Raw genomic sequence first — 15003 nt, forward strand, 5'->3', positions numbered from 1 at the left:
AAAATGTGCCCAAGGTGTTGTGCCTTCTTGACCTCAAGCAGGTTTTATAACTTCAGAGGAAATCATTAAAATTTTTTTAATTTTGTATACAAGTTTTAAAAACTTGTATACAAGTTTACTTTCCATTTACAGTTATTATAAAATATTGGCTACATTCTCTGTGTTGTACAATATATCTGTGAGCCTGTCTTTCACCCAATAGTTTGTACCTCCCACTCCCCCACCCCTATATTGCCTCTCCCCCTTCCCACTGGTAACCACTAGTGCATTCTCTAAATCTATGAGTCTGCTTCTGTTTTATTATATTCACTAGTTTCTTGTATTTTTTAGATTCCACATACAAGTGTTATCATACAGTATTTGTCTGACTTAATTCACTAAGCATAATGCCCTCCAAGTCCATCCATGTTGCTGCAAATGGCAAAATTTCATTCATTTTTAAGGCCAATATTCCATTGTATGTATGTGCCACATCTTCTTTATCCATTCATCTGTTGATGGACACTTAGGTTGCTTCCATATCTTGACTATTGTAAATGGTGCTGCTATGAACATGGGGATACATGTATCTTTTCAAATTAGTGTTTTTTTGGAGAGGAAGTCACTTTTTAAAATATAGATCAGGTACACAACATGGCAAAGGAAATTGATGTGGAGAACCAGAAATAGTTATTAAAAAACAGAAGAAAGAAAGAGAGAATAGAGTTCATTCTTATAGGCTATTGTTTGGAAAATGAATAGTTCAACCCGAACCCAAACAAAACTAGAATAATAAATGTGCTATTGACTTGGTGGAAATGCCCTGTACCTGGTAGAGAGGAGCATAAATATTCATTGAATATATTCCTTACATTTATCCTGGTCTGCAGAGTTAAAAACCTCTTAAACTTATTGAGACTTCTCAGGGCTGTTTCTTGCTACTTACCCTGAGCATTATGAATTTCTGCCTACATCTTAATATCAAGAGTATTGGGTCAGTGTCTACTTTATAATCTGTGCTCACATGCTCTGCCTTTAAGATGCTTATTTATTTCTCTAAAATTATAAAACCTTCTTTTTAAGTAGAGATGGAACAAGGCATTCCCTACTACTAATACAAGGCACAAAACCATAATTATATGTAGAGTATAAAATAAATCTCTTTTATTTAAAGAGCACAAAGATGAATAGGGGAAAATAGGAGAAAACTAAATTAAGCTCTCATTATACTCATAGAAGTTACCATTAACCGTTCATGATTTTTGTTAAATAATGTACAGAGAAGGAGACTTGAATGTCTTCTTTCAAAATTACTTACTTTTCTGAAGTGTACTCAGACTCTTGAGTGTTTTTCTTATCTCTGTGACATAGTAAGCTTGCAGACACTTAATGAGTACTGTTGATGTAGAGAAAAAAAAACACGTGAATTCAAGCAGAAGTGAATTTAGTTTTAAAGTTAATGCTCCAGTTTTGTTGGTATACCTGAATAAGATTTTATTCTCACAAATGTTTGGGTTCTCAGTGTTGAAATGAAAGGGAGTCGAGTGCATCCAGGAGATGCTGGCAGGTGGGAGAAGTTTGCCCTGGCAGGGCGGGCTAACTCCTGGTAGCTTGTTTTCAGTCTCACATCCCTGTGGAGAAAGTAAGATGTAATCATGCTTGTGAATCCTTCACCGAGTCACTGAGAAATCACATTCCCCACAGAGACAGTCTAGAAAAGAAAGAATAAAAGTTCAAGAAGTACTGGGGTTTTCTAGAATGTTCTCCAGTCTCAGTAGCCAAGGAGAGATCGAATACATTTCGTGTGTGTGTGTGTGTGTGTGTGTGTGTGTGAGATGAGAGTCAGTTAAGTAAAATCTATAGTTTTAGTCTAGTTTTAATTCTTGATTCATGAATATACAAGACTGTCTAAAAATATAATTCAAAAAGATACATGCACCCCTATGTCCATAGCAGCACTATTAGCACTATTCAAAATAGCCAAGACATGGAAACAACCTAAATGTCCATTGACAGATGAATGGATAAAGAAATGTGGTACATATAGACAATGGAATATTACTCAGCCATAAAAAAGAATGAAATAATGCCATTTGCAGCAACATGGATGGAGCTAGAGATTACCATACTAAGTGAAGTAAGTCAGAAAGAGAAAGACAAATACCATATGATATCATTTATATGTGGAATCTAAAATATGATACAAATGAACTTCTGTATGAAACAGAAACAGACTCAAAGACATAGAAGACAGACTTGCGATTGCCAAGGAGTTGGGGTGGGAGAGGGATGGATTGGAAGTTTGGGATGAACAGATGCAAACTATGATATATAGAATGGATAAACAGCAAAGTCCTACTGTATATCACAGAGAACTATATTCAATATCCTGTGATAAACCATAATAGAAAAGAATATGAAAAAGAATGTATATATATGTATAACTGAGTCAACTTTGCTGTACAGCACAAATTAACACAATATTGTAAATGCAGTATACTTCAATAAATTAAAAAAAAAACAAGACCCTGTCTAAACACATTATATTATGTACAGGATACATGAGGAGGGACTCTCAAGATTTAATTTCACGTGTGGTTTCTCAAATGTCTCGCTGCTTGACATTTTGTACTTTGCATGCACACGCCCTCGCTCTTGCCACTAAATACCACACTGCCCGACCACTTTCAACTGAACATGACCTTTGAGTTGTTTTTCCAAGAGTGGTTTGAGGTTTGCATTGTTATTCCCTCTCATGTGGTTTGCCTTTGTGACCCAGTGCACATGTGTCCAAAATTTCTGGCTGAAGTTAGATGTTGCAGCTGGGAAACAGTTTTTCTCAGGGAAAAGCAAAGTGGTTTGGTAATAATAATGACAAGATTTATTGAGCACTCACCATATTAAGTACTGTTCTCATGCTTTACTTCAACGAACTCATTTAATCTTGACAACCCTCTTATGTAGATCCTATTATTAATATCATTATTATTCTCTTTAACAGATGGACAAAACTGATACACAGAGAGGTTGAGTAATTCACTCGAGGGCACACAGCACGTAAAAGGAGCCAGGATACAAACACAGGAAGTCTGGTTCCAAGTCCTGACAAGCGAGGTCTGCATTACAAGTTGGATATAACAGCACTTCAGTCCCATCTGATTCCTGCATTCTCACTTGGGTCAAAAGTAATACTTCAAAATTCCATGGATATGCTCAGATTATCCTACATCAAGGACAGCATTCCTGGCCATACCACGTGGCTCAAGTATACCACATGGCCCAAGTATGCAGTGCTGAACTGGTCAGCATTTCACCAAACACACACTCACACTGTGTCTGGAACACAATTGCTGACCGTCAGTCTCTTGATGACGTTCTTCTACCAGTCCTTCACCTTCAGCTTCACAGTTTAGCTTGGCTGCTGCCTTTGCACTCAGGTCTTTTTTTTTCTAGCTGCGTCCTTGCTGGGCTTCTTCCCTTTCCTTGACCTTTCCCTCCCTTGCCAATTTATCCTGAGGGCACTTCCTTAGTAAATCACACACAAGCCCATCTCACGGACTTCTTCCTGGGAAACGGATCTAAAATTCATGTACAAAGATTTTATGAGAAGCAGAAAGATGTTCAAGAGATTGGTTCAAGATGGCAGAGTAGAAGGACGTGCTCTCACTCCCTCTTGCGAGAACACCAGAATCAAAACTAACTGCTGAACAATCTTCTACAGGAAGGCACTGGAACTCACCAAAAAAGATACCCCACATCCAAAGACAAAGGAGAAGCCACAATGAGACAGTACAAGGGGCGCAATCACAATAAAATCAAATCCCATAACTGCTGGGTGGGTGACTCACAAACTGGAGAACACTTATACCATGGAAGTCCACCCACTGGAGTGAAGGTTATGAGTCCCACCTCAGGCTTCCCAACCAGGGGGTCTGGCAACAAGAGGAGGAATTCCTAGGATATCAGACTTTGAAGGCTAGAGGGATTTGATTGCAGGACTTCAACAGGACTGGGGGAAAGACAGACTCCACTCTTGTAGGGCACACACAAAGTAGTGTGCACATCAGGACCCAGGAGAAGGAGCAGTGACCCCATAGGAGACTGAACCAGACCTACCTGCTAGTGTTGGAGGGTCTCCCGCAGAGGCGGGGGGTGGCTGTGTCTCACGGTGAGGACAGGGACACTGACAGCAGAAATTCTGGGAAGTACTCCTTGGCGTGAGCCCTCCCAGAGTCCACCATTAGCCCCACCAAAGAGCCTGGGTAGGCTCCAGTGTTGGGTCACCTTGGCCAAACAACCAACAGGGAGGGAACCCAGCCCCACCCATCAGCAGACAAGAGGATTAAAGTTTTACTGAGCTCTGCCCACCAGAGCAACAGCCAGCTCTACCCACCACCAGTCCCTCCCTCAGGGAACTTGCTGAAGCCTCTTAGATAGCCTCATCCACCAGAGGGCAGACAGCAGAAGCAAGAAGAACTACAATCCTGCAACCTGTGGAACAAAAACCATGTTCACAGAAAGATAGACAAGATGAAAAGGCAGAGGGCTATGTACCAGATGAAGGAATAAGATAAAACCCCAGAAAAACAACTAAATGAAGTGGAGATAGGCAACATTCCAGAAAAAGAATTCAGAATAATGATAGTGAAGATGATCCAGGACCTTGGAAAAAGAATGGAGGCAAAGATCGAGAAGATGCAAGAAATATTTAACAAAGACCTAGAAGAATTAAAGAACAAACAAACAGAGATGAACAATACAATAACTGAAAGGAAAAATACACTAGAAGGAATCAATAGCAGAATAACTGAGGCAGAAGAACAGATAAGTGACCTGGAAGACAGAATGGTGGAATTCACTGCTGCGGAACAGAATAAAGAATAAAGAATGAAAAGAAATGAAGACAGCTTAAGAGACCTCTGGGACAACATTAAACATAACAACAGTCACATTATAGGGGTCCCAGAAGGAGAAGAGAGAGATAAAGGAGCTGAGAAAATATTTGAAGACATTATAGTCGAAAACTTCCCTAACATGGGAAAGGAAATAGCCACCCAAGTCCAGGAAGCACAGAGAGTCCCAGGCAGGATAAACCCAGGGAGAAACATGCCAAGACACATAGTAATCAAATAGATAAAAATTAAAGACAAAGAAAAATTCTTAAAAGCAACAAGGGAAAAATGACAAATAACATACAAGGGAACTCCCATAAGGTTAACAGCTGATTTGTCAGCAGAAACTCTACAAGCCAGATGGGAGTACCACAATATATTTAAAGTGATAAAAGAGAAGAACCTAAAACCAAGATTACTCTACCCAGCAAGGATCTCATAGATTTGATGGAGAAGTCAAAAACTTTACAGACAAGCAAAAGCTAAGAGAATTCAACACCACCAAACCAGCTCTACAACAAACGCTAAAGGAACTTCTCTAAGTGGGAAACACAAGAGAAGAAAAGGACCTACAAAAACAAACCAAAAACAATTAAGAAAATGGTAATAGGAACATACATATCAATAATTACCTTAAACATGAATGGACTAAATGCTCCAACCAAAAGACACAGGCTCGCTGAATGGATACAAAAACAAGACCCATATATATGCTGTCTACAAGAGACCCACTTCAGACCTAGGGACACATACAGACTGAAAGTGAAAGGATGGAAAAAGATATTTCATGCAAATGGAAATCAAAATAAAGCTGGAGTAACAATACTCATATCAGATAAAATAGACTTCAAAATAAAGAATGTTACAAGAGACAAGGAGGGACACTACATAATGATCAAGGGATCAATCCAAGAAGAAGACATAACAATTATAAATATATATGCTCCCAATATAGGAGCACCTCAATACATAAGGCAAATGCTAACAGCTATAAAAGAGGAAAGCAACACAATAATAGTGGGGGACTTCAACACCTCACTTACACCAATAGACAGATCATGCAAACAGAAAATCACTAAGGAAACACAAGCTTTAAATGACACAATACACCAGATAGATTTAATTGACATTCCATAGGACATTCCATCCAAAAACAGCAGATTACACTTTCTTCTCAAGTGCGCACAGAACATTCTCCAGGATACATCACATCTTGGGTCACAAATAAAGCCTCAGTAAATTTAAGAAAATTGAAATCATATCAAGCATCTTTTCTGTTCACAACGCTATGAGATTAGAAATCAATTACACGGAGAAAAATGGAAAAAACACAAACACATGGAGGCTAAACAATACGTTACTAAATAACCAAGAGATCACTGAAGAAATCAAAGAGGAAATCAGAAAATACCTAGAGACAAATGACAATCAAAACACGACGATACAAAACCTATGGGATGCAGCAAAAGCAGTTCTAAGAGGGAAGTATATAGCAATATAAGACTAACTCAAGAAAAAAGAAAAATCTCAAACAATCTAACCTTACACCTAAAGGAACTAGAGAGAGAAGAACAAACAAAACCCAAAGTTAGCAGAAGGAAAGAAATCATAAGGATCAGAGCAAAATAAATGAAATAGAAACAAAGAAAACAATAGCAAAGATCAATAAAACTAAAAGCTGGTTCTTTGAGAAGATAAACAAAATTGATAAACCCTTAGCCAGACTCATCAAGAAAAAGAGGGAGAGGACTCAAATCAATAAAATTAGAAATGAAAAAGGAGAAGTTACAACAGACACTGCAGAAATACAAAACATCCTAAGAGACAAGCAACTCTATGCCAATAAAAGGGACAAACCGGAAGAAACGGACAAATTCTTAAAAATGCACAACCTTCCAAGACTGAACCAGGAAGAAATAGAAAATATGAACAGACCAATCACAAGTAATGAAATTGAAACTGTGATTAAAAATCTTCCAACAAACAAAAGTCCAGGACCAGATGGCTTCACAGGTGTATTCTATCAAACATGTAGAGAAGAGGTAACACCTATTCTTCTCAAACTCTTCCAAAAAATTGCACAGGAAGGAATACTCCCAAGCTCATTCTATGAGGCCACTGTCATCCTGATAACAAAACCAGACAAAGATACTACAAAAAAAGAAAATTACAGACCAATATCACTGATGAATATAGATGCAAAACTCCTCAACAAAATACTAGCAAACAGAATCCAACAACACATTAAAAGGATCATACACCATGATCAAGTGGCATTTACCCCAGGGATGCAAGGATTCTTCAATATACACAAATCAATCAATGTGATACACCATATTAACAAATTGAAGAATAAAACCCATATGATCATCTCAATAGATGCAGAAAAAGCTTTTGACAAAATTCAACACCCATTTATGATAAAGGCTCTCCAGAAAGTGGGCAAAGAGGGAACCTACCTCAACATAATAAAGGCCATATATGACAAACCCACAGCAAACATCATTCTCAATGGTGAAAAACGGAAAGCATTTCCTCTAAGATCAGGAACAAGACAAGGATGTCCACTCTCCCCACTATTATTCAACATAGTTTTGGAAGTCCCAGCCATGGCAATCAGAGAAGAAAAAGAAATAAAAGGAATACAAATTGGAAAAGAAGAAGTAAAACTGTCACTGTTTGTAGATGACATGATACTACACATAGAGAATCCTAAAGATGCCACCAGAAAACTACTAGAGCTAATTGATGAATTTGGTAAAGTTGCAGAAATCTCTTGCATTCCTATACAGTAATGATGAAAAATCTGAAAGAGAAATTAAGGAAACACTCCCATTTACCATTGCAACAGAAAGAATAAAATACCTAGGAATAAACCTAGCTAGGGAGACAAAAGACCTGTATGCAGAATACTATAAGACACTGATGGAAGAAATTAAAGATGATACCAACAGATGGAGAGATATACCATGTTCTTGGATTGGAAGAATCAATATTGTGAAAATGACTATACTACCCAAAGCAACTTACAGATTCAATGCAATCCCTATCAAATTACCAAGGGCATGTTTTACAGAATTAGAACAAAAAATCTTAAAATTTGTATGGAGACACAAAAGACCCTGAATAGCCAAAGCAGTCTTGAGGGAAAGAAACGGAGCTGGAGGAATCAGACTCTCTGACTTCAGACTATACTACAAAGCTACAGTAATCAAGATAATGTTGTACTGACACAGAAACAGAGATATAGATCAATGAAACAGGGTAGAAAGCCCAGAGATAAACCCACACACCTATGGTCAGCTAATCTATGACAAAGGAGGCAAGGATATACAATGGAGAAAAGACAGTCTCTTCAATAAGTGGTGCTGCGAAAACTGGACAGCTACATGTAAAAGAATGTAATTAGAATACTCCCTAACACCATGCACAAAAATAAACTCAAAATGGATTCGAGACCTAAATGTAAGACCGGACACTATAAAACTCTTAGAGGAAAACATTGGAAGAATACCCTTTGACATAAATCACAGCAAGATCTTTCTTGATCCACCTCCTAGAGTAATGGAAATAAAAACAAAAATAAACCAATGGGACCTAATGAAACTTAAAAGCTTTTGCAAAACAAAGGAAACTACAAACAAGACGAAAAGACAACCCTCAGAATGGGAGAAAATATTTGCAAACGAATCAACAGACAAAGTATTAATCTCCAAAATATGTAAACAGCTCATGCAGCTCAATATTAAAAAAATAAACAACCCAATCCAAAAATGGGCAGAAGACCTAAATAGACATTTCTCCAAAGAAGACATACAGGATGGCCAAGAAGCCCATGAAAATCTGCTCAAAATCACTAATTATTAGAGAAACGCAAATCAAAAGTGCAATGAGGTATCACCTCACACCAGTTAGAATGGGCGTCATCAGAAAACAACAAACGCTGGAGAGGGTGTGGAGAAAAGGGAACCCTCTTGCACTGTTGGTGGGAATGTAAAATGATACAGCCACTATGGAGAACAGTATGGAGGTTCCTTAAAAAACTAAAAATAGAATTACCATATGCCCCAGCAATCTCACTACTGGGCATATACCCAGAGAAAACCGTAATTCAAAAAGACACATGCACCCCAATTTTCATTGCAGCACTATTTACAACAGCCAGGTCATGAAAGTGACCTAAATGCCCATCGACAGACAAATGGATAAAGAAGATGTGGTACATATATACAGTGGAATATTACTCAGCCATAAAAAGGAACAAAATTGGGTCATTTGTAGAGACATGGATCAATCTAGAGGCTGTCATACAGAGTGAAGTAAGTCAGAAAGAGAAAAACAAATATCATATGTTAACACATATATGTGGAACCTAGAAAAATGGTACAAATGAACCAGTTTGCAGGGCAGAAATTGAGACACAGATGTAGAGAACAAACGTATGGACACCAAGGGGGGAAAGCGGCGGGGGTGGGGGTGGTGGTGCTGTGACAAATTGGGAGATTGGGACTGACGTATATACACTAATACATATAAAATGGATAACTAATAAGAACCTGCTGTATAAAAGAATAAATAAAATACAATTCAAAAATAAAAAAGGAAAGATGTTCAAGAGAGGGCAGAGCAATAGGAGCCATAAGGAAGCATGAGTAAGTGTCTTTGAGAACAAGAATAGTGAGTGTGTTAGAGGGTAAAGACAGGAAAGGCAGCACAATGGAAACCAAGACAGAACAGTGGCATCAGCATATGGACATGGTGCAAGGAAGATGACAGGTCATATGACTGGCCTAGCAGAGTTTTGTTGAGACACTAGAATTGCTGTGCATTCCAAAATAACTTATTGTTTTCTCTGCAGTCTGGCTGTGCATCTGCAGAGAAGTCTTCCTGTCTCTCTTTTACTCCTCTGTGCATCCCTTCAATAAGTTCCATTACCCGGAACCCAAATACATCTCTGTTCTTTGAAAACTTGAAAGAGCCTAAGAAACCCACATTATCAGAAATGAAATGAACATCCCAATCGTAAATGCATTTATAATACTTTAGATGTTCAGAATATTTTTACAATATATCCCTTAAGCTCCTTTTAATTTTGTTTTTGTTATACAAATTATAATGTAGTTTTCAATTTTATAACTTCCAGCTAATGTGCCTTCCATTCTTCATTATGTCACTAATTTAATAACCAACAAAATCTCTAACTCCTTGGTAAATGAGTTTGTTTTGTGTAGTTATTAAGTGGAAGACATTTCTTCAGCATAATATTTATTGTACCTAATTTTAAAATTAAATGTTTGAGATATGAACAATTTACAATAGAAAGAAGTGGGGAGACTTAAAAAAAATGAATACATGAACTCTGCAGCTCAATATATATTAAATTCTCTGGTTAAGCAAGAAAAAGTCCTTATGTCAATTTTTCCTGTTTTCCGGACACCTGTAGGGTGAAATAACAGCAACTTCATATTTTATAAACGCCTTTGAACATCACTCTGACTTACTTTATATAAGAATATAATACATTGTCTTACAAATATAATACAGTTATTGATTCTGTGATCATTTTACAATATGTAAAAAAAAAAAAATCCCCAGTGTATAAGGATTGGTGATCAGATCACTGTGATTTTACCTGAAATACATTGAAAGAAAATATTTTTTAGTAAAGTAAACTATTTACTCGTCTGCTCCTATAAGACTCTCAGGAAGAGGTGGACAGTTAGCTACATATCAGGAAGGCACAAAACTTCCTGACATTAAAACAAAATGAAACAACCATCTTTCTTTCAGGGGAGGCATTTGCAAACAGTTACTTGTTCTTTAGAAAAATTCTATCTGAATTTCTTAATGCACCGTAAAAAATCCCGTCATTACCTCAGGGGTACTTTCATGAAGTACATGATGTAGAATAGATATTCTAGAGGATATGCTAAATTGAACAGTAGAAGAGTTTGGGGCGGGGGTGGTTTAGGAACAGATTTGCATGAATTCACTGTAGATGGCCTCGTTTTCTGAGCAACCAGCAAATAAAACTATACCTGTTAATGGTCTCCATAATATTGGAGCTACTACCCCAATAAGTATGCTTAAAGGTACACAATCAGTGATGGCAATTCTGCCTCACTGAGGATGTGAAAAGATTGCCTTAAATATAAAATCAAGTACCCTCAGCCTTACTCATAAGGGAAATGCAAATTAAAACTATGAGTTTGCATCTCACTTGTTGGCAAAAAACCAACCGTTTCTTAACATACATTGTTGGTGAGCCCTGTGAAATGGGTCTCTCACACACTGTGGTAAGGCAATAGATAAAAGCCCATATAAGGACAATTTATCTATTGAAATTACAAATAAACTCATACCAAGTTTCATGTATGGTAATTTCTCCAACCCACACACTTGCACTTGGGAAAAATTGCTTCCTTATAAGTCTATTCATTGTATCTTTGTTTGTAGTAGCACAAGATTGGAAACAGCTCAAACACCCACCAATGGATTATTAAATTAATATGATACTTCCATCCTATGGAATATCAGGCAGCCATAAAAAGGAATAAAAATTTTCCCTATGAGCTGATGTGGAAAGATCTTGAAGATAAATATTTAGAAAAAATAATCAAGAGAGAAGTGTGTAGAGCATGGAAAAAGAATGGAAAAATAAGAAAACATGTTCATATGTGCTTGCCTTTTCATAAAGAATGTTGAAAGGATACAAAAGGAAATAATAAAAATGATTACCTATAGGGAGAAAAGAAAGGAATTTGGCTTCAGGACAAAGAGAGGGAGGCAGAGTCTTCATATAACTGTATTACCTCTGTAAAGCATTCAGTAATAGTAGTAGTAGTAGTAATAATAATAATAATAATAATAAATCAAGCTCTCCAGTTTGCATCATTTCAGGGATAAGGAATACTCTAGTTCAGGAGTTGGCAAACTACAACCTGCAGACCAAATCTGACCTGACACCTGTTTTGATAAATCAAGTTTTATTAGAACACAGCCACCTCATTTGTTTATATCAGTGAGTGTTTCTCATCCTCTTAGCCAAGGCATTTGGTCAGGAATTGACACTTCATCAAAGTCAGGCCAATCAGACCCACTGAAACCCAATTCCAGGATTTTTGTTTGAGCTATCAGCACAGCCAGACATGCCTGAAGAAGTGACGCTGGAGCCCTGGGGCGATAGAAACTCAATGTGATCACAGGGGTGGAGGGGGTGGTAGTGGGTTCTTGCCAATGACCTAAGAGAAGGTAAGTTAAGGTAATTTCTGGGAAATTTTTGTTTTCCTAAAAAAGGGAGACATACATGATTGACACTTCCTCTTCCCCTGACATTCTGCCTCAAATGCTGATGTGATGTCTGGAGCTTCAGCAGTTATCTTATGATAGTGAGACAGCGGTCAAGAGAATGAAAACCAACCCTGCAGGGCTGTGGTGAGTTAAACATGCTGATGCTCTAGTTATTTGACAGGTGCCTGTAGGCAACTTCAGTGACCTGCCTAAGGTCACTTGACTTACTGGTAAGACCTGACCCAGAATGCAACTCTCAGCTGCCCGTCCAGGGCTCTTCCATACGAAAGGTGCTTGTAGTTCTAGAGCTGAGGTTGAAGTGTCAACTTTAATCTCATGCAGTGTTTTCCAAACTATGTCTGAAGACTGAACGTTTCATAGCCTGTTAAAAGGTGTTATGAGGAAACAGGTCAAATAGGCTTGGGCAGTGCAGAGGTAAAATTGAGTTACTGCAGAACTTTCCAGAGCATTGAGTATGGCAACGTTTATCATAAATTTCCAAGGGGGAAATAAAGCATGTTGGTTATTTTGACCGGGAAAACTTTTTTTTTCTCCCAAAGTATCTTATGGGATGAGTGTGCCTTAGAATATTCTTTGGGTGGTTAAGTGGTGACAGTAGGGTTGTTTCTTTTCATCTTTGCAGGTTATTTAGGTACATTCTTAGGAAAATTATGCAAAAGATTGCTGATAACATTATCATTCCCCTGTATTAGTTATCCATAGCTGTGTAACAAATTACACAAGACTTAAAATAATAAACATGTATTTTCTCACAGTTCCTGTGGGCCAGGGATCTGGGTGCAGCTTAGCTGAGTCTTCTGGCTCAGGGTATCTCATTAGGCTGCAGTCAAGGTGTCATCTGGGGGTACATCCATCTCAAGGCTGGGCTGTGGAAGTATCTGCTGCTAATCAAACTCTTGTGGCTGTTCACAGCCTCAGGTACTTGCAGGCTGCTGGCCAGAGACAATAGTTCCATGCTACGTGGGGCCCCTTTGCGGGGCTACTCACAGTACTATTGTTTGCTTTCCTGAGAGGGGAAAGAAGGAGGAGAAAAGGGGAGGGGGAGGGGGAGAGGGGGAAGAAGCGGGGGAGAAGAAGAGACTAGTTTTTAGTAACCTAATTTTGGAAGCAACAGCCCATCACTTTTGCTATATTCTGTTGCTTAGAAGTAGTCACTCCATCCAGCCCATACCCGATGGAGGAGATTCACAGGGTATGAACACCAGGAATCAAGGATCACTAGAAGCTGCCTACCACACCTGCCCTCTGAGGTTTTCTTGCCACCTTAGCTCCCCACTAGTTTACCTAGCAGGTATTTCAGTGAAACAGCATTCCTAGGTGGTGGTTGATTTGAGGCAGGTATTTCCTAGTTTAAAGAAACAGAGAAGTGTTGAGATGGGCTCAGGTCATGGGGGATTATTTTAAGGAGATCTGCAGAGGTAAGTCTCACAGCCCATCTGTCATTGTTCTAGATATAGAAGTAGTCCCAGTAATAGTGTCAAAAACCAACATGGATTTCATGCTTCCTTTGTGCTAGGTGTTGGTCCAAGTTCTCCTGGATTGTTTCCTTTATTCCTCATTAGGCCCTTAAAAGCAAGGTGCAATCCTTATCCATGCTTTACAGATGAGGAGACCAAGGCACAGAAGGGCGAAGAAACTTGCCATAGGCCACGTGACTCAGAAGTCGAGCTGGGATTTGATCTTTGGCAGGATGTCTCCAGAGCCTGTGCTCTCTAAACCACCACGTAACACTGCTTCTAGGCAGCCCAGCTAGGAGCTCACAACCTCATCACTTTTCTCCCACATTTCTCCCTCTCTGCTTCCCTCTCCCCTCTGGGGCTGCAGGTCACCAGACAGGTACTCTGACTGATGCTTATCAGAAGGGGATGATGTAAGAGTGAAGTCCCTCAGTCACCAAATATTTATAGATGCCAATTAAATACCAGGCTCTGGCCACCTCCTCCTGTGGTGTGTTTAGTACAAGAATGTGTGTCATGCCATTTCTGTTCCTCTAGGAAGGATGAAAACTCCTCTAAGACCTGTGCCACTCCCGAGACACAGAATCATCACTTAGGTCTTTCTTGACCACAGAGGAAATGCCAGGCCCTGAGGATCAGTCATTTTGTCTTTTCTTAACCTGACTTGATCCTCTGTGTGCTTTCTAAGCCAGACTTCTAAAAAGGGTGGTTTACACTCCCTGCCTCTGCGTCCTTTGCTTCCGATCCCCCCTCACCCGCTGCCATCTGGTTTCTGCTCCTTGCTGCTTCCCTACACCGGCCTTGTGAAAGGAACTGGCCAACTCCTGGTTGCCAAACACAGCACACTTTCCAGCAGTGTCACACTGCACTTCTCTCCACTCCGTGCCACTGCTAGCCTCGTTTTTTGCCCCTTTCTGCACTTAGCTGCTGGGACATCACCCTCTCTGCTGGTTCTTCCATCTCTTTGGCTCCTGTCTCGCCTCCCTTATAGGCTCATTTTCGATCTTCTTAATTTGGGAGTTCCTTAGGATTCTGTCTTCAATCCTTCTATCATTCTCTCTAAATTAGGTTCCACCAAAATTTCATCCATGGCCAAGAAGTCCTCAACCTTTATCCCCAGAAAAACGTTTACCTCTTGAGCATCGGATCTCTTTATCTATGTGTCTCTATGTTAGATACCTCCTCTTGCGTATCCTAAAGAGACTTAAAACATGACATGTCCAAAGCTGATCTGATCATCTTCCCTCCAAACCTGTGCCTTGTCCTGTGCTCCCCATTTGTGTGACACCACCTCCCACCCCAGGCTCATCCTAACCCTGACTCCCACCATCAATTTTTGGATTCTGCTCCCGTGATACCTCTCC

The sequence above is a fragment of the Delphinapterus leucas genome, chromosome 10 (genome assembly GCF_059928025.1).
Source record: "Delphinapterus leucas isolate spDelLeu-1000000601 "Yukka" chromosome 10, BTC_Dleu_Yukka2, whole genome shotgun sequence".
NCBI lineage: Eukaryota > Metazoa > Chordata > Mammalia > Artiodactyla > Monodontidae > Delphinapterus > Delphinapterus leucas.